The following is a 24440-nucleotide window of genomic DNA, read 5'->3' on the forward strand; positions in this document are numbered from 1 at the left end:
CCCTCATCATCGTATTTACACCGGCAGCACAACCCACCACCTGCACGCGTTAAATCATGAATGATAAACCTCTCATTGCAATATTGCGATGAATTTGCTTTGCATGTCTGGCCGTAAATTCCTGACTATAATATAATAATTCGAAGAATTCATTGAGCTGATTTAAGCCAGACCGGAAATAAAGAAACGCATTGTCCCGCCTTTCTCTTTACGACGCTCATTAGAACTAGTCAGGTAAAAATGAGCATTCTTTTAAACGTAGATAATGTCATGTAATTTTTCTTCTGGTTTCCAGCACTCGTGATGTTAAAACACCAGAGCATATGCTTTGTTATTCTCTTGACATTCAATGCTTTCGTCAGACCTGAGGTAGGGCTCAACTTGTTGATATTTGCTTCATCAATGTTTACATACATTTCGAATAGAGGGTCATATTTTAACTGCTTATCAATATATAGTCAAACAGAAGCAGGCAATTTTTTTCTTTGCCCAGAACTTCACAGCCATAATTGTATGGTTTTCTAAAAAAAATTTCTACTAATTCTGCCATGTAATTTGTAACCGTGTTTTGAAAAACCTTAAAAGTAAATATAAAATAATTACCAAGATAAAACAGGCTGAATAACTCCTTACAGGACCACGCCTTTATTACATAAATTTGCTCGATATAATATTAGGTTCTGATAATAAAGCAATTCTTCCTGGTAGACTTGATTAATTTCTAAGAAAACCAGATTTTTGGTGGGCTGCAGCAATCTGTAAGTTTCTGTTCTATAATTCCTTCCCTATCTTCCGGCCTACAAAATAAATAGTCTCGCAGAGTGTATATATATTATGCATGTGATATATCTAGGCATATTGCGTTCTGCAACTCGTGCTGCGTAGATAACAATAAAGAAATCCCGCCATATCATAGGAGGGCTTCAGAGGCAGCAATAAAACGGTGGACGGTTAATTCCGCCTTCTATTTTTAATTCCATGTCGCATGAGCATTTTCTGCCAAAGCGTCAAAAGCATATTTATTTTGTTGATAACTGGTTTGAAAACACCGGTGGAATGCCCGGTAGAACGAAACCAACAGGACCGCTGATTTACGCTTTTGTATGGCGTGTCGTTAAAAAAATTTTATTCATTATACAATACAGCAGTTTATTACTAAAATGCGTATTTTGTAAAGTAAATGAATTACTGAGGTGGTAAGGAAGTTTCTATCGGCCAAAAGGCTTGCGAACATAGGTACGTACTTGCGAGCATAGGTACATACACCACGCTAATAATAGTGGAGGCGAAGCAGTGAGTATGTTTTAACGGGGTCGGCATGAGCGTACTTAGGGACACCGTAAAATAATGGGCAGATATCGGACCTCAGATTGGCAGGGATGACAAGCAGCCAGTTCCGACGGTCAGAGGAGTAGGTACAGTGGTACACGAGGCCATTGCGAATAGCGATATAAACAGACTGTCGGCTAGCAGCACGAAATAATGGTGCGGCCGATAAATCCGAGAGAAAGCTCTAAAGACCAGCTATCCAAGGATCCGGTTGCTGCTCGCCGGCCATGTTGTGCAATCGCCGGCCATGTTGTTCATTCGATACGGGGACAGCTGGCGCTGACTGGTGGTACGGAATGCGGGACAAGGCGTCGGCGTCGTTATGGTTCTGGGTAGAGCGAAAGTGTACACGATTATCGTACTCTTGGAGGCGGAGGGCCCTTGTAGCTAGGAGACCTGTAGTTCATCAGATGGGGACAACTAACACACGGAATGGTTGTCCATGACAGCATCGAAAGTGTGGCCGTACACGCAAGGGGAAACTTGGTGATCGCCTAAATGATAGCTAGATGTTTCTTTTCTCTAACAGAGTAATTTGACTATGATATGGTCAAGGAATGGCTGGATAAGACAACATTTTCTTCAAAACCCGGTTTGCGTTGCGTAACAGCGCCGAGGCCAAAGCTACTGGCATCGGTATGAATTTCGGTGAGAGCAGTTGAATCGAAGTGGCGTAAATTGCAGGTGAGGTGAGGAGACGGCATTGTTGCGACTACCGTGTCGCAGACACGTGACAAACCACTCAGGTTAAGACGAGTAGAAGGTTCTTCAGAGAAAGTTCTTCATGATAGTGGCGAAATTTCGTAAACTTCGAAAATAGCATAGACGTATAAAACTGCTGAGCTCCTTCATAGGTAAGACGCTGGAGGCGCTGCCTTGCGGCGAGGTTTTCGTCTGCAGAGCAAAGACTTCAGCTGCAGCGGAAGCAGTAGAATTAGGCAAAGTACGAATGTGGGTAGGAAGCGAGGAGGAGTCAGCACAACTATCGCAGCAGATCAAGGCGTGGTTGAGCTGTGCACGACCAAGACAATCACCTAGAGAAAAGAGCAGGGGATCAGAAACGTTTTGGAAATCTGAATTGCACTGCAGCCACGTTGCACAATGAGCTCCGCGGAGGGTAGAAGCAGGCCGTGACGAGATGCGAAGCTGTATAGCGGGGTGAAAAGTGTGGCGCCGTGAGGTGCAGAGAGCCAGGAAACTGGAGTAATGATAGATGACCATCGAGGGACCCAGATGCCAGAAAACACAGTCAGCTTGCGGAGCACAAAAAAAAAATAGTCGATGTCCGAAGGGGTGTGGCACGAGAATCTTATATTGGCGCGAGCGCAGTTGTAATCTGCAATTAATATTTACTAGCCGTTCTTAAGACCCAAGAGACAGAAAACAAGACATATATGAGAGATACTCAGCACTTTGGGGCTTATATATAACACGTTTCAATAAACTACAGTTGAAAAAGCAAGAATATCGTCGGTCTTTTTCACATGTATTCTTTCTGTTCTTTCTGACCTAAGCAGCGCCAGCAAATATGAATTCTACTGACTTTCAAGGCGCCCTAGTTTCCGCTTTATTAAGCAGTTGTGATCGCGTTCACAAAGGCCACCCTAAAATGTTGTCGTATGAGCCCGACGACTGAGCGACAAATTCACACTATATAACGAATCATAGTAAACTATAAAGTGTGCAGATTACTAAAGACAGAACACGCTGTGCATTAGCGGCATGAAGCGATAGGCGAGGTAAAGGCGTCGTCACTTTTTGTAGCATGCAGCCAAGGTAGTCATACGGCCCCCAAATTCAAGCACAGTAGCAGAGACAAGACCACCCCTTACATTAGTCGACGTACTCGCAGCTCTAAATATATTGTTGCATATTGGTGTATCGTAAAGCGATGAATGATTGCCGCAGTGATGGTGAACGGCTGCGAGCAGGCGATTTATCGGCAGAGGAATCAAGGCCGGGGAAGAGGAGGGACGTGGCGTGGAGCAGGAGGCGCTAGACGTAGGGCCGTTACTAATCCTCAGGCAGCAAGATGCAGCAGCGATAGTAACGCATAATGTTCCCAGGAACGCCGCACTGATAATACAGTAATTTCTCCTGAGTGCACCAAGGGTTCGCACCAGGAGGGGTCGGCAGCAGAGGATTGAAAGCGTTGGGAAGCGATCGAAGGTGGAACGGGATTAGAGAGAGAACTTTGCGGTCGGGGGTAGTGTTACTGGGTTTTAGTGGAACAGCCAAGTGGCCGTAGCTGCTGGCTTGTGGCGACTTCTTCAGCGCGGTTTACGGCGCCTAATTGCTTATCCCAAATACGGATAAGCAAGTCGGCCCGAGGGCGCCTGACGGCATCGACGTAGGTAGGCGCGCTGCGACAGGACGTGCTGAGGAACAGATGATAGCATAGTCACCTACTTAATCACCTTGCACCGCTAGCAAGGCCGGGGTAAGGTTAGCTAGTTCGAGTGGCAAGGTTAGATGGGTTAGGGTAGCCAGGTTAGACAGGTTAGAGCGGGGTAGCGATGGCGTAGAGGTCAAACAACCGCCTCCCATCAAGAGTACCCGGGTTCCAATCCCCGTTCCGCGCAATTTTTAACCGGAATAAAAAAAAGGAAAAATACATCGCGTGTGGATGGAGCTGCATGGGCAGGTTTGGGGTGCTACCTGCCGCCAGTAAACACCTGCGGCAATGCACTCCATCACCAGAACAAGAATTAGCCACAACCTCCCATGATTAGTCCTATAAACCACGGCCCTCAATCACCAGCCGCTGCGGAGCAATTGACCACAGCCTCCCTGTGACGCACTTGGGCGTGCTAAGTATTGCTGACTCTGCTGGACAGGCCGCCATAAGAAATTGACAATAAAAAGGTATCTTGATAGACACTAGCTAGTGGCGCTAGATTACCACTTCTGTTAGAGGAACTAGAGGGTATGGAATGTGATATCAAAGGGCTTAATGAGGTCGGGTGACCGAATGAGGTATGTATTGCATTAAAGGATGGTCACGTACTCTCTTTTTGAGATTTACCGGAGACGTGGACACCTAGGAGTAGGTTTCCTTGTCAGTAATGATACAGCTGGTAATATAAAGCAGTTGTATAGCAATAATGAGATGGTGGCAGACATCGTAGATAAGTCTAATAAGCGGTGTAAACTAAAAATTCTACAAGCCAAAGCACCTACATTTAGTCATGATGACCGGGCAGTTGAAAACTTGTACGAAGATGTAGATTCGCAACCTGGAAACGAAAGATGCGGTATACAGTACTAGAGGGCGACTTCGATGCGAAGGTAGGGAAATGCAGGCAGGAGAACAGGCAATGGGTGACTATGGCATTGGTTCTAGGAATAGGAGAGGGGGTTACTTGTTGAGTTCGCAGAGCCCAATAAATCAAAAAATCATAAATACCTTCTTCAGCAAAAGGAAGAACGGGATGTGAACATGGAAAAGCCCTAACGGGGCGCCAAAAATGGAATAACTTCATACTGTGTTCTAACACCGGCATTACGTTGGATTTAGAAGTAATCGAAAAGATGCAATGCAATGACCACAGGATAGTAATGTCTCAAAGTAGTCTAGATGTCAAGAGGAAACGAAGCCGGTTAGTAAGAAAGAAGTCCATCAACGAATTAGCGGAAAAAGGGAGGCAGAAGAGTTCAAGATCTGGTTACAGAATAGATATGCAGCTCTAACCGAGGTTTGACGACATTCGCTGGCCTGATTCGAAAAAGATCGAAGTTGTCACTTGTTTTAAACCACCGAAATCGTTAAAACCGCTGAGGAGTTTTTTGGGGCTTTGCTGCTATTTTCGGCGTTTTGTTCAGAAGTTTGCAGACCTAGCACATCCCCTTACTTGTATTCTGCAAAAAGATGTGCCTTTCAAGTGGACTGCTGATTGTGACTCCGCCTTTCGTCAGGTAAAATTTATTTTGACATCAGGACCAGTACTACGCTACTTCTCTCCACCAGCTCCAACAGAACTTAACACTGACGCCAGCGCAGTTGCAGTTGGTGCTGTGCTCATACAGCGCCACAATGGCGATGAATATGTCGTTGCATATTCAAGTCGTTCTTTGAGCAAGGCTGAGCGTAATTCCACAGTAACTGAACAGGCAGGCTTAGCTGTTGTATTCGGTGTGCAACGGTTTAGGTCATATCTTTATGGATGTGCATTTAAAATTGTGACGGACCATCATTCCTAATGTTGGCTTCCAAACCTTCGTGACCCCTGTGGACGCCCTGCGCGGTGTGCTTTGCGCCTCAAAGAATTCAATTTTACTGTGTCTTTTAAGAGTGGTCGTAAGCACGGTGATGCTGACTGCCTGTCACGGTTGCCACTTGAAACTACTTCTGATTGCGACAATGAGGTCTTGGATGAAAATATAGCTGCTATCTCTACAAGTTTCCCCGATATGGTGAATTCAAGATTGCGCAGAGAACGACAATTATTTGGTACCGCTTTTTGATGCACCAAGTTCCCTGAACCCTACGACCTCATTCTGCATTCGTGACGGTGCACTATACAGAAAGAACTACTCGTCAGTAGGTGCGCGGCTGCTTCTGATAGTTCCTACAAGTCTTAGGTGCCAGGTTCTTCGGGTAATGCACGACGATGCCGCTGCTGGGCACTTAGGTTTCGCGAGGACATTGCACAGGACTAAGGAACGTTTTTGTTGGCCGATGATGCGTCAAACTACTCAACGTTATGTGGCCAGCTGCCTCCAGTGCCAGCGTTTCAAGCACCCAACCTGCTTACCGCCGGGTCATCTTCAGCCTATAACGCAACCACGAACCCCATTCGAACAGGCGGGAATTGACCTTCTAGGACCGTTTCCCCGTTTTTCCAACGAAAACCACTGGGTCATAGTTTGCTTAGACTACCTTCGCGGTACTGTGAAACTGCTGCTATACCGTAAGCCACTGCTTCTGATATATCGGCGTTCCTCCTACGGTCCATTATTCTACGACATGCGCCTCCTCGTGTGTTAATAAGCGATCGTGGCCGACAGTTTACGGCAAAAGTTGTAGAAGAACTTCTTCGCCTCTGCTCATCCCATTTTCGCAATTCAACTCCATACCACCCACAAGCAAACGACATTACCGAACGCACCAATCGGACGCTTAGCAATATGCTCGCAATGTATGTCGACTCCCGCCACAAAAACGGATTAATTCCTTCCGTTTACAACATACGCATTCAACACTGCTGAGCACGAAACGACAGGCTGCAGTCCGTTTTTTCTTATTTATGCACGACCTCCACGAAGCACTTTGGACAAGTTTCTGCCTTTCTCCCTCCCTGCTGAAACTTCACTAGCACATACTCTCTCTTTGGCTGAGGAAGCTCGTCGACTCACTAGACTTCGCCCTCTAGCCTCCCAGGAACGCTACAAGCAACGCTACGACAAGCGTCATCAATATGTTAATCATACCCCTGGTGACTTGGTGTGGCTTCGGACGCCGTTGCGCAAGCGCGGCTTGTCCCAGAAACTGTTGCACCGCTACACTGGCCCTCTCGTTGTACTGGAACGCCTCAGCGCAGTAAACTTTGTAGTCTTTCGCCTGACCACCCAAGGGCGTCGTTCTCGGAAGACTGAAGTAGCCAACGTGGCCCGCATGAAGCCCTTCTATCAACGTGACGAACCTTGACTCACCAGGCGGGCATCGTCTGCGAAGGGGGCAGTGTCACACACTTCCCGCGGTCCTTACTGAAGGAAGATGAGGTTTGGTGGCATAAGCAGCAGAGAACGAGGAAGCTGGGTCTGTCTGCTGTGGTGTGCTAATCTCCAGCGCATCCTAACATCTGCATAAATAAACCTCGTAGCAATATATATATATATATATATATATATATATATATATATATATTGTAACAGTGCAGAAGAAGATGAAACTTACAACACAATTGAAGGAAAAAGACGTTGGAAAAAGACTCGTGCCGGACGCGCTGCCTTTGACCAGGCAGCGCGTCCCCTTCCCTACCGTCTTGTTCAGCGCTCCGACATCTTACCTCCGTGGTAACACATTGGTGGTCAGGGGCTTGGTACGGCTACCCTCAAGACGCATCCTCAACTGCTGCAACTTCGTCGGAGCCGTCGCCTCGCTGGTCTCCTACTCTTTTCAACAAGAATGCAGCAGATTATCGAGCAGCTACGAACATCAACACACGACCCTCTACCCCATCTCGCGATGTGCCGCCGGCCATCACGACTGCGAGACTACAGTTTAGCGAGCCTCGTTCCTTTGCCGGTAAAGCAGGGGAAGATGTTGATGACTGGCTCACTCATTATGAACGTGTGAGCCGCTATAACCGCTGGGATTCGGTGGCTAAACTAGCAAATGTTATCCTTTTCTTGACGCAATCCGCCTTGATGTGGTATGAGAACCACGAGGACTCCCTGACAACTTGAGAAAGTTTTGTCGAAGCAATCAAGGAACGTTTCGGTGACCTAGCTGCACAGAAGAAACAAGCCGAGCCGACACTTGCTCAGTGGACCCAGGCAGCAGGAGAAACTTGCACCACCTACATCGAGGCCATACTCAAGTTGTGCAAGACCGTCGACAGCAGGATGACTGAAGACGATAAGTACGTCATCTGCACAAGCGCATTGCGGAAAACGTCTACCACTTCCTCATTGCCAAGGAAAGCTTGAGTTCGGTCTCTGACTTTATTCGACCCTGCCGAACATTCGAGCTTAAGGACTCGCCGCATTACGCCGAAATTTGGACGGCTCGCAAATGTCACTACAGTGGCTAGTATTGAAGAATCGCCATATGGTCTCCTGTGCGCCATCCGTGAAATCGAGATGTCACGACGTGAGCAGCTTGCCCGGCCCAATGGCATCGGAGTTTACGTATATGCTCTGCCAACATAGTGGGATGCGTGCCCGCCGATGTGCGCGAATGTCGCCGACTTCGCCTACCGCGAAGACCTATACACTCCGCGACCAAGACCCGAAGAGAGTTACCAACAATTATCTTGCCATCAGCGTAGAGATCATCGCCCTTACTCCAGTCGTACATCGCGCCGATCACCGTACAACTGCATCGTTCCGGTATCACCATCAAGATATTCGTCGAGGCCTACCATGCTGGAACCAGCTGACAAGCCACTTTTTCACCGACCTCTTCCGGTGTGCTATCGGTGTGGTGTCGTGGGCCACATTTCCCGCTACCCCAATCGGCGCGTACCGTTCTGGAATCCCCCGACGACATCGGACCGACGCACCGTCAGCCCTACATCGACAGCTATCGGCCAGAGCATACCTCCCGGAGGGGCCGTTTTCAAAACGAGGGGCTCCGCAGCCATTCGCCAGCGTATGACTGTAGTGTGACACCACCTCCGTCATTTCGTGGGCGCCGCTCCCCGTCTCCACGGCACCGATCTCCGCTACCAATGACGGAAAACTAGCCAGTGCGGTCAATGGAGGTGGGGTCGCAGGACAATGTGCTCTGCTACCTATTATTCCTCCGTCTGTGTGCATGTTAAAGAGCAAGGTCAATGTGCTTGCTGATCGTTTGCCAACGATGGCTTTGGTAGACACTGGCGCTACAGTTTCAGTAATGAGTTTAGATTTTAAGAACCTTTTCAAGAACAAAGTTATGTTTGTCTGAGACAAAACTGCTAATTTTTATGAAGTGGAGAGTTATTGTATGCGGTTGGGGTATGCAGCGTTAAAGTTTATTTGGGGGCGCAGTATTTCCGGCAGAATTTGCAGTACTACCCTGATCTACACAAGATGTAGTCTTGGGAATTGACTTCCTGCGTATGTGCGGCTCTAGAGCTGATTTTCGATCGGGAGAGCTAAGTGTTAGTGGTTGTCTTCCTCGCGAATGTTTGGAAGAGACGTCAAATTATGAAGACATTTTGTATGTGTGTGATGAAGTCCTCGTACAGCCACATTCTGCAGTGTGCGTCCAGGTGTCCTGCTCCCGTACTATTAACGATCTGTTGCGAGGTTACTGCGGCACCACTTAATTTACAGTACGTAAAGAAAAATGTGTTAGTGCCGCATTGTTGAGTTTGCGTGATAGAAGGCCGTACCGGACTGTGGACTATAAATTGCTCACCGGAACCAGTTATTTTTCCAGCGGGCTCATAACTAGCTTCATGTAGCGCAACTCTCCGAATTGTGTAGCTGTCGTTACTCCCTCACTAGACTATACCGCTACTAACTCACCTGCTGACGAAAAGCTTCTTCCGATGATAAGTGCATCGTTGAACACCTCACAACGACAGATATTGAAGAACCTCTTGTGCCAGCCCCTACCCGTCTTTGATTTCGCGCAGTCCGACGGCTCGCAACGTTTTCTGCTTTCGGGCGCACGCCACAGGATTGACACACGATCTGCCCTTCCGATCCGTCAAAAGCCGTAACATGCGTCGCCATCAAAGTGTAAGATTATCACCGAGCAAGTCCAAGACATGTTGAACAGGGGCGTAATACAGCAATCCTCCAGTCCTTGGGCTGCTCCCGTGATATTGGTAAAGAAAAAAGACGGCACATGGAGGTTCCGCATCGAATATTGTCGCCTGAACTCTATCACTAAAAAGGATGTGTATCCTCTCCCGCGCATCGACGATGCCATAAACTGCCTTTTCTCAGCGTCTTATTTCTCTTCAGTTGATTTGCGCTCGGGGTATTGCAGATTGCGATGGATCCTGCTGACAAGGAAAAGGCTGCATTTGTTACGCCGGACGGCCTATTTGAATTTGGCGTGATGCCCTGCGGCCTATGTAATGTTCCGGCCACAGTTCAAAGATTTATCTGCACAATACTTCGTGGCCTCAAGTGGCAAATCTGTATGTGCTATTTAGACGGTGTTATTTTTGGTCAGACTTTTACTCAATATAACACGTGACTCGCTATTGTTTTAGATTGCCTGCAGAAGACTGGCATTGTCCTAAATTATAAAAAGTGCCGTTTTGGCGAACGTCTATCGCTGGTACTCAGGCATATCGTCGACCGCGATGGAGTTAGGCCAGATCCACAGACAACGGCACCAGTTGCAGCATTCCAACGACACCAGACTCAAATGGATCACCGCTGTTTTCTGAGGCTATGTTCCTACTTTCGATGATTCATCCCGATTTGCTGACGTCGCCCACCCTCTGACACACCTTCAACAAGAGGACGTCCGTTTCCGCTGGATCTCAGACTGTAACGCGTCTTTCCGCCAACTAAAGGTTCTGCTTACGTCAAAACCCATACTACGCACTTCAACCCCTCCGATCCGACTGAAGTCCACACTGATTCAAGTAGGATTGGTGTTGGCGCTGTGCTTGTGCAACGCTCGCAAACCGGTGAGCATGTAATTGCGTATGCAAGCCGTTCCCTCAGCAAACCTGAACGTAACTACACTGTTACGGAGCAGGAGTTTCTCGCTGTAGTTTTCGCCGTTCAGCGGTTTCGTTGCTACCTATATGGACGCCGTTTCACGGTTGTGACGAACCATCATGCCCTGTATTGGCTCGTCAACCTTCGTGATCCATCTGGCCGTCTGGCACGCTGGGCTCTTCATATGCAGGAGTACGACTGTATTGTTTCGTAGAAGAGTGGCCGCTGACACGCCGATGCAGGCTGTCTTTCACTTCTTTCTCTTCCTGCGACCGAATGTGACTCTGCTGATTTCGATCATCACATCGCCTCCATCGTGTCCGAGTTTCCCGCCGCCTCGGCTATGCGGACTGCGCAAGAGACCGACATAAGCCTCGAGCCACTGCTTGCGGAGGCATGGGATTCCGCTGCTTCCAGCCCATTTTGTCTCTGTGATGGCCTTTTGTACAAGAAGGCCTTTGTCAAGAACCGGCACGAATTTTCTGCTTGTGGTTCCCGAGAGCTACCACTCGTGCATCCTGCGTGCCATGCAGGACGACCCCACTTCCGGTCACGTCGGCTCTGCACGAACGCTCCATCGTGCCCGCGACCGGTTTTATTGGCCAAAGATGCGCCAGACGACTGAGCGATATGTGGCGAGCTGCACTGAGTACCAACGACACAAACGTCCTACGTCTACGCCACAGGGCCTGCTGCATCCTGTGACTCCATCACGTGGTGCATTTGAGAAAATCTGAATCGACCTTATGGGTCCCTTCCCGAAGTCATCCGACGGAAATCGTTGGATCGTGGTTTGTGCCGACTATCTCACTCGCTACTGCGAAACGGCAGCACTTCCTTCATCCACCGCTCACCACGTGATCCTGTTCTTGCTCCCTTCTGTGATCCTCCGCCATGGACCTCCGCGAGTGATCATCAGGGATCGAGGACGCCAGTTTATGGCAGATGTGGAAGAGCTTTTTCGTTTGTGTGCGTAACATTTTTGTCATTCCAATCATATAACCCTCAAAGACGGAACGCACAAACCGCAGACTCACAAACATGCTATCCATGTAGATCGCATCTGACCACAAGAATCGGGATACTATACTGCCGTTTATAATGTTTGCATTCAACATTGCAACAAATTAGACAACCGGCTACAGCCCGTTCTACCTTCTATATGCCCGTCCTTTTCGGGTATTGTCTAGACACCGTTCTTCCTTACTCCGTGCATGACGAACCGCGCAACGCGGAAACTGTGTCGAGCCGAAGAAGAAGGAGTGGGGCTTTGACAATCTCTCCGAAAGCGTGGTTTAGCCCCGAAAATGTTGGCGCATTACGCTGGTCCTTACATTGTGCTTGAGCGCGTCAGTGAAGTGAACTACCAAATAGCACGCATGACAGCCAGTATTCGTCGCTCAGTCAGAACCGAAGTTGCCCATGTCGCCAGGATGAAGCCATTTCACTCTCGTGGAAACGATTCGCTACCTCGCCCTGGGGGCTTCGTCTGCCCAGGGGGAATATGTAACAGTACAGAAGACGATGAAGCCTATACAAAAGTGAAGGAAAAAGACGTTGGAAAACGACTCTCGTGCCAAACGCGCAGCCGTTGGCCAGCTGAGCTCCCTGCCCTACCGTCTTGTTGAGCGCTCCAACAACTTACCCACTTCGTAACAATATATTTACATATATATAAATATGCTTGCGAAAAAGACGCTCTTGGCTGCAGAATAAATCGAAATGTCGACGAAGAATAAATGAAGCGTTAATGATCTTCGCCATATATATATATATATATATATATATATATATATATATATATATATATATATATATATATATATATATATGGCCAGATGGCCGAGAAAGAGGAACTGCCTTTTGCGGACAAGCCGTCTACAAGCTGAGCCACCCCCGCTCCGGTCTTACTCGCTACCATTGCCCACTACCAGTGCCTGGATCCCCGCTTATCACTTGGTGGAGGTCGCGGGATTTCTGCTCCATTTTCTCGCCCTGGAGCTCCGCAGCCGCCGAATTCCGACCGCAATGACTGACTCCAGTACCAACACCACCGGCCCGGCTACCTCGGCTTCTTCCGCCTCTTGAATTCCGTGCTCCGGGGTGCTTCGACAGCGGGACTCGCCGTTCTTCAGCGGTACCGACGATCAGGACGTGGACTGGCTTTCGTCGTATGAGCGTGTAAGCACCCACAATAAGTGGGATGACGTCTTGAAACTTAACAACGTTATCGTCTACCTTACACAAGTGGCAAAGTTGTGGTTCACTTATCACGAGGCTGACATTCCAACTTGGGCCTCGTTCAAATCTCGCTTCGTGGATGTCTTCGGTCGCCCTGCGGTCCGCAAGCTTCGCGCCGAACACCGTTTGCGCGAGCGGGTGCAGCAGACAGGAGAAACCTTCACTAGCTACATCGAAGAGGTTTTAGATTTGTGCCATCGTGTAAACGCATCGATGACTGAGCCGAGAAGATTCGCCACATCATGATGGGCATCCACGAAGTCGTATTCAACATTCTGATGGCAAAAGAGCCCCGTACTGTAATTGAGATTTTCACAATGTGTCAAAGCTACGACGACTTTCGTCGGCAACGCATCGTCCCTCGACAACCTGAAGCCACGATCGCGGCTATGTCTGACGCCCCTGTCAGCTCCACACTAATTCAACAAATCAAAGATTTCGTACGGGAAGAAGTTGCATGGCAATTATCGCTAATTCCGAACGTTCCGCATTCCAGTTCACACCTGGCTCCGACCATACGCCAGGTTATTCAGGAACAAGTTGCCGACGCACTTCCGCCCCCTCGACAACCAAGTCTTCATGCCGCTCCTCTGACAGCTCCGCTCATTCATGCCGACGCTGTCCCGACGCCCGTACACACTCCACTGTCGTATGCTGAGGTTGCCGCAAGACCACCACCTCCTACGCCTTTTCCATCGTGCGGTTCAGCGGGCATTTTCCCCCAGCGCCGTGCGCCACCTGTTCTACGCCCTTGGCGCACATCTGACAACCGGCCCATTTGCTTTGCATGTGGTCTCCCTGGCCATGTTGCACGCGTGTGCCGCCGTCACCCGGCCCCGTACGCTTTCGATCAGAGCCCGGTCAACTACGCGCAACCGACGTCCCATCTCCGTGCGTCCCCTCAGACCTCGTCCAACTTTGACCACTTCTCGAATGACAACCGCTCAACCTCTCCGCGCCGTCGCTCTCCGTCGCCGATGCGTTGCCGTTCTACCTCGGCAATGCCGGAAAACCACTAGACGCAGTTCCGCAGGCAAGAACTGCGCTTCCGTCGACCAGTGAAAGTCCTGCTTCACCACCAAACAATTTAATTGAACTTACCATTGAAAATATTTGTAGTCTTGCGCTTGTAGATACTGGTGCTGCTGTGTCGGTTATTGACGTTAGACTGTGCCGCTTGTTACGAAAAGTTGTTCTGCTATATTCTGGGGGTTCATTGCACACCGCCACTGCTCAGCACATCGAACCGATCGCTACCAGCACGGCTCTAGCCACCATTCAGAACGTTCTCTACGTCATCAGTTTTGTCGTTCTCCGTGACTGCTCTCATGAGATTATTTTAGGATGGGACTTCTTGTGTCGCAATCGCGCCGTAATTCATTGCTCTCGGGACGAAGTAGAGTTTTTTCCGCTGTGCACCGCACCGACTGCCGCTAACGTTCTTGAAGAAGCCAAATGGCACGTTGCGAATGCTACTGATATCCCGCCTCCATATGCTGCGATTGTGCCTATAATCTGTCCCTCTCTTCACCCCATCTTCCCTCTTCATCTCGCGATGCTGTCTTTCCCTGCCCTACGTCGTCCTTAGTGTACGAAGCGGACACACCGAACTAGCCATTACGAACCATTCGTTCTATCCACTCCCGTTGCAACGTGGCGAGTGCGTTGGGCATGCTGAATCTGTTCGATCGGAAAATTTTGTGACCGTCCCACCGGTTTTCTCCACCTGTGCCGACACAATTTCCCACAACGTCAGTGCCCTTAGCCCACCTCGTTCCTCGTCTCCTTCATCGCCTCTGGCTACCTTCGAAAAAGCCATCGACAGTGCTCTCGCTCCAGATCAACGCGCCAAGCTCCTCGACTTGCTGAACTGATTCCGAGCTTCCTTTGACATCCAGCAGCTGTCCTTGGGTCGTACATCAACTGTTTCGCACCACAATTATACTGGTACGCACGCCCCATTACGACAACGCCCTTATCGTGTATCAGCCTTAGAGCGCCGCATTATTGATGAGCAAGTCGACGAGATGCTCAGTAGTGGTGTAATTCAGCCTTCCAGTAGCCCTTGGGCGTCCCCGGTCGTTTTAGTCAAGAAGAAAGACGGGTCTATTTGGTTCTGTGTGGACTACCGACGCCTTAATGCGATCACACGAAAGGACGTCTATCCGCTACCACGCATAGACGACGCGCTGGACACTTTGCATGGAGCGGAATTTTTCTCTTCAATCGATTTACGTTCTGGCTACTGGCAAGTTCCGATGGCTGAGGACAATCGCCCCAAACAGCTTTTGTCACCCCCGACGGGCTCTATGAGTTTAACGTCATGCCATTTGGCCTGTGTAATGCGCCCGCCACATTTGAACGCATGATGGACAATATTCTCCGCGGTTTGAAGTGGCACACATGTCTGTACTTGGATGATATTGTTGTAGTTTCATCAGACTTCACGACCCACCTAACTCGCCATGAAACTGTCTTGCAATGCCTTAGCAACGCCGGTCTGCAGCTCAGTCTGAAAAAGTGCCATTTCACCGCTCGCCAACTCACTATTTTAGGGCATTTAGTGTCCAAAGATGGCATCCTTCCAGATCCATCTAAACTTCGCGCTGTCGCTGAGTTCCCGAAGCCAACATCAATCAAGCAATTACGCAGGTTTATAGGCTTATGCTCCTATTTCAGGCGTTTCGTTCGGAACTTTGCGACCATCATTGCCCCTCTGACGCGACTTCTCAGCGCTCACAAAGATCTTTTTTCCTGGTCGCCGGCTTGCGATGCTGCTTTTACGAAATAGCACACAATACTTACCTCACCCCCCGTATTTCCCCATTTTGACCCGGCTGCTCCTACTGAAGTGCACGCCGATGCCAGCGACACCGGCCTCGGCGCTGTTCTTGCCCAACAAAAACCCGGTGTTGATGAATACGTTGTGGCGTACGCAAGTCGAACTTTTACCAAGGCCGAGACCAACTACTCTGTGACAGAAAAGGAATGCTTTGCCATTGTTTGGGCGCTTAAGAAATTTCGGCCATACTTGTATGGGCGCCCATTCGATGTTGTTACAGACCACCACGCTTTGTGTTGGTTGTCTTCACCCCCCGGCCGTCTCGCCCGATGGTCGCTTAGACTGCAAGAGTATATCCGAGTTATCCATTGTACAGGGCGCAAGCATTCCGACGCATACGCTTTATCTCGCTCGCCGGTGCCGCCTGATGCTCCGCAGTGACCTGCCTCCAGCATCGTCCTGTCTTCCCTGTCCATCGACGACATGCCATCAGAACAGCGCAAGGATCCGTGGCTAACATCACTGATCGATCTTCTTACGAACTCGTCACTTTCACCGGCTCCTCGTGCCCTTCGTCGTCAAGCGCAGCATTTCACCCTTCGTGACCGTCTCCTCTATAGACGCAGGTATATGCCAGATGGCCGTAAGTGGCTGCTCGTCGTACCTCGCCACCTCTGTTGTGATATATGCGTATCTTGCCATAATGATCCGCAGTGTGGGCATTTGGGTGTATTTAAGATCTATGAACGGTTGCGACAGCGGTTTTACTGGCGCGGTATGTACACCTTCGTCAATAAGTATGTGCGTTCTTGCATCGATTGCTAGCGTCGCAAGCCTTCTCCTCTCCATCAGCCGGCTCCGCTACAGCATCTTCCGTGCCCGTACCGACCATTCGATCGTGTTGGCATCGATTTGTATGGACCTCTGCCATATACACCTGCGGGGAATCGTTGGATCATCGAGGCCGTCGATAACCTTACTCGCTATGCGGAGACAGCAGCACTTCAGGATGCCACCGGACCCAAAATCGCGTCCTTTCTTCTCCATCATTTCATTCTGCGGCACGGGGCCCCTCGTGAACTTCTAAGTGATCGAGGAAAGTCTTTCCTATCCGAGGTTGTCAAAGCGCTCCTACGCGAATGTCAGACCATCCACCGGACAGCCATCGCATACCACCCTCAAACCAATGGCCTCACAGAGTGCTTCAACCACACACTAGGTGACATGATGTCCAAGTACATCGCCTCCGACCACTCCGATTGGGACAGGATTCTCCTATTTGTAACCTATGCCTATAACACCGCCGTTCAAGCAACTACCGGATTCTCACCATTTTTTCTGCTGTACGGGCGTGAACCTTCGTCTCCACTCGACACCATCCCCCCTACCGTCCTGATATGTCAGAGTACACATCACTTTCAGCAGCTGCCAGGCACGCTGAAGAATGTCGCAAGCTGGCTCGCTCGCTTACTTCGGACGAGCAAACCCAGAAGAAAGCGCACAGCGACAGCAGCCACCCTGTGCATCAATTCTCTCCCGGTGCCCACGTATGGCTCCGGGTCCCATCGACACCACCAGGTCTTACCAGCAAGTTTACTGCCAAATACCACGGACCATATCTAGTGCTCCAACAGACGTCTCCGGTCAATTACCTAGTTGAACCGCTAGCCGCTTCCTCCGACCTTCGTCGCCGTGGGCGTGAGATTGTTCACGTGGACCGTTTGAAACCCTATTACGATCCCGCTATCCTTTCGTCTCCTTGAGTCGCCAGGATATCTCCACTTTTCTGCTGGGGCAAGACTGTAAAGAGCAAGTTCCAATCAGGCGGACAGATCACCGAGAAAGAGGAAGTGCCTTTTGCGGACAAGCTGTCTACAAGCTGAGCCTCCCCCGCTCCGGTCTTACTCGCTACCAGTGCCTGGATCCCCGCTTAACAATATATATATATATATATATATATATATATATATATATATATATATATATATATATATATATATCATCATAGCCACTGACATGCATCGCGTGCTGGCGCACTCGAAGACGGCGAAGTTGGTCGTTGCCTTTTTGATTCGCTCCGCCTGACGCTCCACTGCGAGTTAATCCTTAGCAGCTGAATCCATCTACGTCGACTGAATAAACACACCCCTACAATTGGTGGAGGTGCTGCTGGGTACGTTCCCGTCCATCCTAGAATTAAGAAGCCGCACATTTACATCTGTTTCCACCATGCCGGATGATACTGCCTCGACATCGCCGCCCCTTCCAATCACGGTCCTGTGTTCTGGAGGTCTACGGCAGCGTGATCCATGCCTCTCCAGTGGCACGGCCGATCAAGACATCGACGATTGGTTGTCGGCGTACGAGCGCGTTAGTAGTTACAACAGATGGGACGACATTATAAAGCTAAGTAACGTGATCTTTTATCTGACTGACGTGGCGAACCTCTGGTTTCGCAAGCATGAGCCAAATCTGTCATCTTGGTCTACATTTAGGACGAATTTTGCAGAAGTGTTTGACCGCGCTGCAGTTCGCAAGCTCCGAGCAGAACAACGCCGTCGCGAGCCCACTTAGCATGCCGAAGAATCCTTCACCAGTTATATAAAAGACATCGTTGACCTGTGCAAACATGTCGACCCCCTAATGTCCGAAGCGGATAAGATCGAAAACGTCCTGAAAGGCATCTGTGAGGGCGCGTGCCAGATGGTCTGGGTAAAAAGTCCTGCCATCATTAGTGATATGATTTGACTTTTCCAGAACTATGACGAGCTTCGTAAAAAGCGCGCTTTTACCCGGCGGTCCGATGTTAGAGACAACGCCATCTCTACACTAGTGCTGGGCAGTAGTACTCCATCAGAGGACAGACTTTCGCTTCAACAAATCGAAGCCTTTGTTTGAGAAGAGGTCGCCCGCCAGCTATCACTGGATACTGGTCGCCTTGTTACTAACATAGCGCCGTCTTTGGCCCCTATCCTACGGCGTGCTGTTCAAGAACGCATAGTTAATGTTCTTCCGCCCAGCTCCATGCCCCCGCCCAGCCCTGTGCTGTCACCCAGCCGCGTGCCCGCGCAAGTAACGGCACCACTAAGTTACGCCCAAGTCCTGACCAGGCCGCTAATGCATCTGCATCTCATTCCTAACAGGCCGCTCCTTCCAACCTTCCTTCGCCTTTGCCTGGGGCTGCATTGCATGTCCCTGTTCCAAGGGTACGCCAATGCCCCACGAACCCTTGGCGTACCGCGGCCAACCGGCCAATCGGCTACTCCTGCGGGCTGCCGGGCCATGCTGCACGCCTATCCCGCCAACTCCTTCCACCGTCTTGATCTGACCTCTGGAACTACTGGAATAGTGGAATACGGACCAGCCCTCGCCGAGAACTCCGCCCGGTTACAACTTTGTATCCCGCGACAATCAAACGTACACCACTCGCCGATCATCCTCCCTTCGTTTGTAACAGAAAGAGAATGTTTGGCTTTATTTGGGCCATCGAAAAATTCGTCCTAATGTGTATGGCTGACCGTTTTGTCGTGACCGATCACCACGCTTGGTGCTGGCTGGCCTCTCTGAAAGACCCATCCGGTCGCCTTTCTCGCTGGGCTATCCGTCTCCAGGAGTATGACATTCATGTCATTTATTGATCAGGTCTAAAGCATATGGACGTGGATGCTCTTTCCCGCTCGCCATTGCCTAGTGACACTCGTCTGACCACGTCTGTGCTTACGATTTCTCGACTCTTGCTACTGTCGCCATGGCTATCGACCAGCGGAAGTACCCGTGGATCAGTACACTTTTGGATCTGTTTTTTTCAAGTCCTACTCCCGGTCATTCATCCAAAGCGCTCGTCCGGCAAGCCCATTACTACTCCAGTCGTGACGGTCTTCTATATCGCCGCAATTATTTGCTTGATAGACGGAAGGGGCTTCTAGTCATCCCCTGTCATGTCCGTGCCGACATTTCTGCTGCGTATCGTGGTGACCCACAATGTGCTCACTGTGGCGTATTGAAAACGTACACATGCCTACGTCTGCGATTTTATTGGCATGGAATGTTGTACGATATATTGTGCCCGCTTGCGAATCTTGCGACCGCCGAAAAACTCCTCAGAAGTCCCCTGTTTTGTTGCAGCCGTTACCCTGTCCTGCTCGTCCGTTTGACCGCGTTGGCATAGATATCTATTGCGCTCTTCCTACTACTCCCGCAGGAATCCGGTGAATTATACGGACAGTAGACCACCTTACTCGCTACGCTGAAACATCACCGTTATCCTCTGCCTCCGCAAAAGACGTTGCTTTGTTTCTTCTCGAAAACTTGATTCTTCGCCATGGGACTTCGAAAAAATTACTCAGTTATCGTGGACGGTTGAAGCGTCCATGCTGGCCATGTCCGTCAACGACGCTCATTCCAACTGGGACCAGGTTCTTTCCTTCGTAACCTACGCGTACAGCACTGCGATACAGACCACCACTGGATTTTCTCCCTTCTTTCTTCTTTGCGGGCGCGAGCCAACATGCACAATGGACGTTCTTTTTTCCTACCGCTCTGATGTCTCTAAATCGACGCCACTTTCGGACGCTGCCCAGTACGCAGAAAAATGCCATTGCTCGTTCGCTTACAACGGAAATCAGTGGCAACAAAAACACCACCGCGACACCGGCTCGGCTTCTTCATATGCACCTAACTCCCTGATGTGGCTCTGGGTCCCAGCCACAACCACCGGCCTTTCAAAGAAGCTTCCATACCGAGTCCTCCAACAAACATCTCCTGTCAACTACGTAGTTGAGCCTGTTACGTTCTTAGCGGACTTGCGTCGCCGTGTACGCGAAACAGTTCATGTGAGCCAAATCAAGCCCTACTACGATCCGTCTGTCCTTTCGGCTCCATAAGTCGCCAGGATGGCTTCTTCACTACCCGGGGGGAAAATGTCGTACTGGCGTACTCGAGGATGAAGAAGTTCCGTGTTGTCTGTGATTCGCTACACCTGACGCTCCGCTGCGATTTCATCCTTAACAGTTGAATCCATCTGCATCGACTGATAAAACACACCCCTACATTATATATATATATATATATATATATATATTGATACGTGGCGAGGTTAGTGCACGAAGGTTAGTCCAGGTTGACGTAGAATCACAACAGCGTTAACCTTCTTCTAGCACTAAACGTTGCTACCACTTTGTCGTCGTCTGAGTCACAATTTTCTGATCGTTATGTTCTTTAGCGTCCAGCGATGCAGGGCATATATGTCACATTACTCCCCCCCCCCCTCCAAAAAAAAAGCACAGTCCCGGTGCGCGCTAGGACGAACTACTGCAGGGGTAGTACGGCCTCATTCTGGCGACATGAACGATCTCGGTGTGTGGCATAGAGGACTGTCGCGGCGGATGTACAGGGGCGACCTCGTATGTCGCAAGGGTGACTGGCCGTAAAACACAGTAGGGTCCTGCGTAGCGTGGCAAGAGCTTCTCACACAGCCCAACTTTACGAGCGGGAGTCCAGAGCAAGACGAAAGATTCCGGAGAGTAGTGGACATCCCGGTGGCGGGAATCATGGCGCAGTTTTCGCAAATTTTGGGAGGAGGCCAGTCGTCTGCGAGCAATAACACGGGCTGCGTCAGCTCGGGAGATGGCGTCACGAACGTAGCAACTGGCGTTAGCGTTGGGAGGCAATACGCTCTCAAATGGAAGGGAAGGGTCACGGCAGTATAGAAGATAAAACGGTGAGTAGCCCATTGTGTCGTGACGAGAGGAATTGTACGCGAACGTTACAAACGGCAAATTAATATCCCAGTCACGGTGATCATCTGAGACATAATAGACAGCATGTCCGTGGGCGTGCGGTTGAGGCGTTCGATGAGGCCGTTCGTTTGTGGATGGTAAGCGGTGGTAAAATAGTGCTTAACGGAGCAGAACCGAAGAATTTCGTCGACTACTCGCGCAAGGAAACAACGGCCACGGTTAGTGAGCAGCTGGCGTGGAGCACCATGGAGCAGGATGAAGTCGTGGAGAAGAAACGCAGCCACATCAGTTGCACAGCTAGTGGGTATCGCTCGGGTGACAGCCTAGCGCGTAGTATAATCCGTGGCCACTGCAATTCATTTATTCCCCGACGAAGAAAGTGGGAAAGGCCCGAGGAGGTCAAGGTCAACTCGGGAAAACGGGTCTACTGGGATGTCGACCGGCTGCAGGGATCCAGCAGGCATAGCCAAGGGCTTCTTCCGTCGCTGACACCGGTCACAAGAAGCAACGTAGCGTCGAACAGAGCGATAGAGGCCTGGCCAAAAGAAGCGGCTGCGGACGCTATCGTGCGTAAGAGATACGCCAAGATGACCCGCTGTGGGTGCGTCGTGCAGCTGTTGAAGAACGATGGTACGCAGGTGTTCTGGGACTACGAGGAGAAGCTCGGCTCCATCTGGTCGCATATTCCGTCGGTATAAGGTGCCATTGTTGAGCATAAACAGACCAAGGGTAGCATCAAGGTGATCGGTGCTGAGGCGATTGATTATCCTGCAAAGCTTGGCATCTAGGCGCTGTTCATGGCGAATGTTTGAAAGGTCAGAGATGGCCAACACATATGTGTCATCGTCGCACTCACTCGCAGGTGGGGGATCTACCGGGTTGCGAGACAGGCAATCGGCGTCAGCGTGCAGCCGGGCAGACTTGTGGACGAGCCCAACGACCCAGGCGAGCAGTAGGATCCTTCAGCGTAGAAAGCCAGCATAAGGCATGGTGGTCGGTGATGACGGAGAACGGGCGGCCAAACAAGTAAGGGCGAAATTTTGTAATGGCCCAAACGAGGGCTAAGCACTCACGTTCTGTGATCGAATAATTCTGTTCAGCCGCAGAAAGGAGGCGACTGGCATAAGCAATGACGCGAGTGCGACCCATCTGCTGCTGGGCGAGTATGGCACCAATACCGTGACCACTGGTGTCGGTGCGTACCTCCGTTGGTGCGAAAGGATTGAAGTGTGCCAGGACAGGCGGGTTGGTGAGGGCTGCAATGAGCGCAGAAAAGGCTTCGGATTGTGCTTGCTCCCAGCAAAATGCAGCGTCGTTCTTCAAAAGATTGGTGAGTGGACGAGCCGTCTCCGCAAAGGTAGGTACAAGCCGCCGAAAATAGGAACAGAGGCCAAGAAAGCTACGCACGTCACTGTTACAACGGGGTGTAGGAAATGCACTTACAGCACGTATTTTGTCTGGATCGGGATGAACGCCGCGGGCGTCGACCACGTGACCGAGCACCTTGAGTTCTCGTCGGCCGAAGCTACATTTCTTCGAGTTCAGCTGAAGGCCAGTTCTTCGGAAGACGCTAAGAATGGCATCAAGGCGATGAAGATGGCTCTCGAATGTAGAAGAAAATACAATTACGTCATCGAGATAGCACAAGCACGTCGTCCATTTCAAGCCGCGCTGCAGAGAGTCCATCATGCGCTCGAATGTTGCGGGCGCATTACACAAGCCGAAAGGCATCACCTTGAATTGATAGAGGCCATCGGGAGTGACGAAGGAGGTCTTCTCCCGGTCCCGTTCGTCGACTGTGATCTGCCACTAACCGGAACGAAGATCAATGGAAGAGAAATAGCTGGCACCGTGCAAGCAATCGAGGGCATCATCTATCCTGGGGAGCGGGTAAACGTCTTTGTAATTTTGTTGAGGTGTCGGCAATCAACGCAGAATCTCCAGGTATTGTCCTTCTTTTTGACAAGCACGACAGGCGACGCCCAGGGACTGCTCGAAGGCTCTGTAATGTTTTTTGCTAACATCTTGTCCACTTCATCTTGTATGACGCGTCGTTCAGAAATGGGGACTCGATAAGGTCTTCTGCGAATTGGGCGGGCGTCTCCGGTGTCGATACGATGTGTAACGAGGGACGTTTGTCCTAAGGGGCGGTCACCAAAATCGAAAATATCGCTGTACGAATTGAGAAGGCTCGTAAGTGCTGTAACACGGTCAGGGCGCAAATTAGGCGCAACCATTCCTGATATGCCAGCCTCCGGAGATGGGGACGGTCCAGTTCGTGTCGACACTTTAGCAGTAGGGTCAGGCAAAAGAGCGGCAACTGTGACGTTAGACAGTCGGGTCAGTTCGGCGAGAGTAATGCCCTCAGGAAGAACGTGCACAAAAAGGTCAAGACTGGAATTTAAGCGTTGTTATTTTCTACGTGCACGATGTTATGAGGGAGAGCGATTCTACGCTGCAGTGTCGCGTCGGTTATGGGGCAAACATAGTCGCCATCAGGAACGGAGGGGAGAGGCGACATGAGTACATACACTGCAGCTTCTGGTGGCAGACGAGTAAATGTAGAGAAGCGGAGACGGAGCGTTGAAGTATCAGAGGCCTGTTTGTCAGTACAGAGTGGAAGGTCCAGATGAAGCAGTCCAAAAGAACAGTCAATGAGCGCGGAATGTGCAGTTAAAAAGTCGAGTCCTAATATAACGTCATGCGGGCAAGTGGTGAGGACTGTAAATAGGACAGGGATATGGCGGTCGGCAATGGAAATTCTTGCAGTACACAAACCAATCACAGTAGCTGTATTGCCATCAGCAACACGAACGGTAGATGAGGAAGCGGGTGTGAGGACTTTGTTGAGGCGTTGACGGAGCGAGGAACTGAGAACGAAAATGTGGGCGCCAGTGTCAATAAGTGCAGAAACTAAGACTCCGTCCACAAAACTGTCAATGAGGTTACGTCTGGGTGCGAGGGTGAGTTCCGAGTTGACAGTCCGGGTCGGTAATGCAGCATCACTCCCGGGC

General features: G+C 50.2%; 1 long non-coding RNA gene across 1 annotated transcript in view; it reads left to right on the top strand.

Moving 5' to 3' along the window:
• The first annotated feature begins 293 nt into the window (after window positions 1-293).
• LOC146174239 (uncharacterized) overlaps window positions 294-24440 on the top strand; it is a 29261-nt gene continuing 5114 nt past the window's right edge. The window contains exon 1 of the long non-coding RNA XR_014701954.1: window positions 294-369. This is a non-coding gene — a long non-coding RNA (uncharacterized LOC146174239). The remainder of the gene's footprint in view (window positions 370-24440) is intronic.

The sequence above is a fragment of the Amblyomma maculatum genome, chromosome 11, assembly GCF_055883805.1.
Source record: "Amblyomma maculatum isolate TAMU_Amacu chromosome 11, ASM5588380v1, whole genome shotgun sequence".
Lineage (NCBI taxonomy): Eukaryota > Metazoa > Arthropoda > Arachnida > Ixodida > Ixodidae > Amblyomma > Amblyomma maculatum.